Consider the following 6,037-nt stretch of genomic DNA (forward strand, 5'->3'; position numbering starts at 1 on the left):
TAGATTCATACAGTAGATTCATACAGTAGATACATACTGTAGATACATACTGTAGATTCATACAGTAGATTCATACAGTAGATACAATACAGTAGATACATACAGTAGATACAATACAGTAGATACAATACAGTAGATACAGTACAGTAGACACATACTGTAGATACAATACAGTAGGTGCATACAGTAGATACATACGGTAGATACATACATACTGTAGATACATACAGTAGATACATACTGTAGATACATACTGTAGATACATACTGTAGGTTCATACAGTAGATACATACAGTAGATACAATACAGTAGATACATACAGTAGATACAATACAGTAGATGCATACAGTAGATACATACAGTAGATACAGCATAATATCTGACAATGTCATAACTCTGGGAACTCAAATCTGCTTTCAACTGGGAGTAGCCTAGAAAGGCAGCATGGAATAGCTGTGGGTCAAACTGACCATGTAATACTGCATTCAAGTTTCAGGCTCCCGAGTGGCTTAGCGATCTAAGGCACTGCATCTCAGTGCTAGAGGTGCCACTACATACCCTGGTTCGATTCCAGGCTGTATCACAACCGGCTGTGATTGGGAGTCCCATAGGGTTTGGCTGGGGTTTGGCTGTGGGTAGGCCGTCATTGTAAATAAGAATTTGTTCTTAACTGACTTGCCTAGTTAAATAAAGGTTAAAGAAATTAGGCTAGTCACCAGAACATAGGGGTTTGCCTGTATGGGTGGATGTTGACATTAGAAAGCACTGTTTCCTAGAGTAGCATTTTTCTTTCTATTGGTGTGTTGCAGTATACATATGTCTGTTATTTTAATGCACACTGTAAGGCTATGCTGTTGTCTTGGCCAAGTCTTTCCCTCATAAAGGACATTCTTTATCTCAAGGGGACTTCCTGGTTCTATAAAGCTCATATTCCCTATTTAGTGCACTACTTTTGACAAGAGACGATAGGAGCTCCGGTCAAACGACGTGCCATTTGGGACGCGATACCTACAAGCTACTCTGCCCACACGTCAGTGGCCTCCATTACAGGCCAGCAGCAGCAGACGGTCTGCAGGACATCAATGCAGGTCAAGGGATCAAAACATAATGCTAACCTATTTCACATGACATGGTACAGACTACACTAGTACCATGAGGTCATGACGTTGGTGTGAAGCCCACAGCCTGCATTGCAGCAAGCAGGTTAGTTGACAGGGCGAGCGAGAGAGAGAGAGAGAGAGACTGACAGAGAGAGAGAGACAGAGAGACAGAGAGACAGACAGAGAGCAAGAGAGAGAGGGAGAGAGAGAGAGGGAGAAGGAGAGGGAGGGGGAGAGAGAGAGCTAGAGAGAGAGCACTAGATTGAGAGAGCTAGAGAGAGAGAGAAAGAGCTAGAGAGACAGAGAGAGAGAGAGAGAGAGAGAGAGAGAGAGAGAGAGAGAGAGAGAGAGAGAGAGGGAGAGGGAGAGAGAGAGAGAGAGAGAGAGAGAGAGAGAGAGAGAGAGAGAGAGAGAGAGAGAGAGAGAGAGCTGGAGAGAGAGGGAGAGAGAGAGAGAGAGAGAGAGAGAGAGAGAGAGAGAGAGAGAGGGAGAGAGAGAGAGAGAGCACTAGATTGAGAGAGCTAGAGAGAGAGAGAAAGAGCTAGAGAGACAGAGAGAGAGAGAGAGAGAGAGAGAGAGAGAGAGAGAGAGAGAGAGAGAGAGAGAGAGAGAGGGAGAGAGAGAGAGAGAGAGAGAGGGGTGCACGTAGGCAGGCAGTGTGTCAGCACCACACATTTCTGTGAGCTGTTCTGTTTCTCAACGTGGCAAGAGTGACCTCGGTGACCGCTGATATTGGCCTGGCTTCAAACCCAATAGCTGATCAACAGGATTCAAAGGTTATGGAATAGGAGAAGTGTCATCATACGTAACATAGGGGCTATTAAGCTTGAGTTGATTAGAAAAACATAATAGGATAATGATATGAAATAAGATGCTTTGTACGTGTTGAGGACCACAATAAAACCATAAAATCACATAATGATATGAAATAAGATGCTTTGTATGTGTTGAGGACCACAATAAAACCATAAAATCACATAACTGTCACGACTTCCGCCGAAGTTGGTCCTTCTCCTTGTTCGAGCGGCGTTCGGCGGTCGACATCACCGGCTTTCTAGTCACCACCGATCCATGTCTAAATTTAATTTTGTTTTGTCTTCATTATACACACCTGGTTTCCATTCCATAATCAATGTACCTTATTTAACCCTCTGGCTTCCCTTTCTGTTTTGTGAGTGATTGTCATTGTCATTGTCATGTGGGTTCGTTCTTTGTGCTCTGGATATTTGTATTTTTCCTTGTTGGAACATTGCTTACATTGTTGAGTAAATTCAGATTATTACTCATACCTGTGTCCTGCGCCTGACTCCGCTTATCCATTCACCTAATCGCTGACAATAACGATATGAAATAATATGCTCTGTACGTGTTGAGGACCACAAGATAACGATATGTTACAAAAGATATGTAATAAGATAGGTATATCTACTTATTCTCACGCTGTAAACGCCGGTCATCACAATAACCAAAGCAGCCATTTTAGGACCCTACTTCGCTTATCCATTAAACCTCTAAAAGGTGTGACACATTACCACACCTGAGATGTCCTGTCAAATGGGAGAAATGAGGCACAACTAGTATAGGGATGACATCCTCCTACACACTTTGTTTGTGTCTATAGTCAAAAGTAGTTCACTACATAGGGGATAGAGTGTCATTTGGAATGCAAGCCTTGTCTTGAAACCTGTCTGGGAGTGGTCTCTACAGCTGGGTGTGATTACAGGTCAGTTGAGTTCCCAAAATGGCACAGAAAAGTATCTGTAGTGAGTGGGTTGCTACTTAGTGCACCTCACAGTCAATTCTCTAGCAGAGGTTATATACCCTGGAATTCCTATCTTCACACTGTCAAAACATTATCATCCCTCAATAACTTCAAGCGTAGACTAGGGGTCAGCCTGATGAACCAAACTACCCAGTAGTAGACTAGGCGTCAGCCTGATGAACCAAACTACCCAGTAGTAGACTAGGGGTCAGCCTGATGAACCAAACTACCCAGGAGTAGACTGGGGGTCAGCCTGATGAACCAAACTACCTAGTAGTAGACTAGGGGTCAGCCTGATGAACCAAACCACCCAGTAGTAGACTAGGGGTCAGGGGTCAGCCTGATGAACCAAACTACCCAGTAGTAGACTAGGGGTCAGCCTGATGAACTAAACTACCCAGTAGTAGACTAGGGGTCAGGGGTCAGCCTGATGAACCAAACTACCCAGTAGTAGACTAGTAGTCAGGGGTCAGCCTGATGAACTAAACTACCCAGTAGTAGACTAGGGGTCAGGGGTCAGCCTGATGAACCAAACTACCCAGTAGTAGACTAGGGGTCAGCCTGATGAGCCAAACTACCCAGTAGTAGACTAGGGGTCAGGGGTCAGCCTGATGAACCAAACTACCCAGTAGTAGACTAGTAGTCAGGGGTCAGCCTGATGAACTAAACTACCCAGTAGTAGACTAGGGGTCAGGGGTCAGCCTGATGAACCAAACTACCCAGTAGTAGACTAGGGGTCAGCCTGATGAACCAAACTACCCAGTAGTAGACTAGGGGTCAGGGGTCAGCCTGATGAACTAAACTACCCAGCAGTAGACTAGAGGTCAGCCTGATGAACCGAACTACCCAGTAGTAGACTTGGGGTCAGGGGTCAGCCTGATGAACCAAACTACTCAGTAGTAGACTAGGGGTCAGCCTGATGAACCAAACTACCCAGTAGTAGACTTGGGGTCAGGGGTCAGCCTGATGAACCAAACTACCCAGTAGTAGACTAGTAGTCAGGGGTCAGCCTGATGAACTAAACTACCCAGTAGTAGACTAGGGGTCAGGGGTCAGCCTGATGAACCAAACTACCCAGGTGTAGACTAGGGGTCAGCCTTATGAAACAAACTACCAAGTAGTAGACTAGGGGTCAGCCTGACGAACCAAACTACCCAGGAGTAGACTAGGGGTCAGCCTTATGAAACAAACTACCCAGTAGTAGACTAGGGGTCAGCGTGACGAACCAAACTACCCAGGAGTAGACTAGGGTTCAGCCTGATGAACTAAACTACCCAGCAGTAGACTAGGGGTCAGCCTGATGAACCAAACTACCCAGTAGTAGACTAGGGGTCAGGGGTCAGCCTGATGAACTAAACTACCCAGTAGTAGACTAGGGGCCAGCCTGATGAACCAAACTACCCAGTAGTAGACTAGGGGTCAGGGGTCAGCCTGATTAACCAAACTACCCAGAAGTAGACTAGGGGTAAGGGGTCATTCTGATGGACTAAACAACCCAGGAGTAGACTAGGGGTCAGGCGTCAGCCTGATGAACTAAACTACCCAGTAGTAGACTAGGGGCCACCCTGATGAACCAAACTACCCAGTAATAGACTAGGGGTCAGGGGTCAGCCTGATAAACCAAACTACCCAGAAGTAGACTAGGGGTCAGGGGTCATTCTGATGAACCAAACTACCCAGTAGTAGACTAGGGGTCAGGGGTCATCCTGACGAACCAAACTACCCAGTAGGAGACATGGGGTCAGCCTGATTAACTAAACTACCCAGTAGTAGACTATGGGTCAGGGGTCATCTTGATGAACCAAACTACCCAGTAGTAGACTAGGGGTCAGCCTGATGAAACAAACTACCCAGCAGTAGACTAGGGGTCAGCCTGATAAACCAAACAAGCCAGTAGTAGACTTGGGGTCAGGGGTCAGCCTGATGAACCAAACTACCCAGTAGTAATCAGGCGGTCCCGTGTGGCTCAGTTGGTAGAGCATGGCGCTTGCAACGCCAGGGTTGTGGGTTCATTCCCCACGGGGGGACCAGGACGAATATGTATGAACTTTCCAATTTGTAAGTCGCTCTGGATAAGAGCGTCTGCTAAATGACTTAAATGTAAATGTAGTAGACTTGGGGTCAGGGGTCAGCCTGATGAACCAAACTACCCAGTAGTAGACTAGTAGTCAGGGGTCAGCCTGATGAACCAAACTACCCAGTAGTAGACTTGGGGTCAGGGGTCAGCCTGATGAACTAAACTACCCAGTAGTAGACTAGGGGTCAGCCTGATGAACCAAACTACCCAGTAGTAGACTAGGGGTCAGGGGTCAGCCAGGTGAACCAAACTACCCAGGTGTAGACTAGGGGTCAGCCTTATGAAACAAACTACCCAGTAGTAGACTAGGGGTCAGCCTGATGAACCGAACTACCCAGTAGTAGACTAGGGGTCAGCCTTATGAAACAAACTACCCAGTAGTAGACTAGGGGCCAGCCTGATGAACTAAACTACCCAGTAGTAAACTAGGGGTCAGGGGTCAGCCTGATGAACCAAACTACCCAGTAGTAGACTAGTGGTCAGGGGTCAGCCTGATGAACCAAACTACCCAGTAGTAGGCTAGGGGTCAGGGGTCAGCCTGATAAACCAAACTACCCAGAAGTAGACTAGGGGTCAGGGGTCAGCCTGATGAACCAAACTACCCAGTAGTAGACTAGGGGTCAGGGGTCAGCCTGATGAAACAAACTACCGAGTAGTAGACTAGGGGTCAGGGGTCATCTTGATGAACCAAACTACCCTGTAGTAGACTAGGGGTCAGCCTGATGAACTAATCTACCCAGTAGTAGACTAGGGGTCAGCCTGATGAACTAAACTAACCAGTAGTAGACTAGGGGTCAGGGGTCAGCCTGATGAACCAAACTACCCAGTAGTAGACTAGGGGCCAGACTGATGAACCAAACTACACAGTAGTAGACTAGGGGTCAGGGGTCATCCTGATGAACTAAACTACCCAGTAGTAGACTAGGGGTCAGCCTGATGAACTAAACTACCCAGTAGTAGACTAGGGGTCAGGGGTCATGCTGATGAACCAAACTACCCAGGTGTAGACTAGGGGTCAGCCTGATGAACTAAACTACCCAATAGTAGACTAGGGGTCAGGGGTCAGCCTGATGAACTAAACTACCCAGTAGTAGACTA

Source organism: Salvelinus alpinus, chromosome 5 (genome assembly GCF_045679555.1).
Source record: "Salvelinus alpinus chromosome 5, SLU_Salpinus.1, whole genome shotgun sequence".
Taxonomy (NCBI): domain Eukaryota; kingdom Metazoa; phylum Chordata; class Actinopteri; order Salmoniformes; family Salmonidae; genus Salvelinus; species Salvelinus alpinus.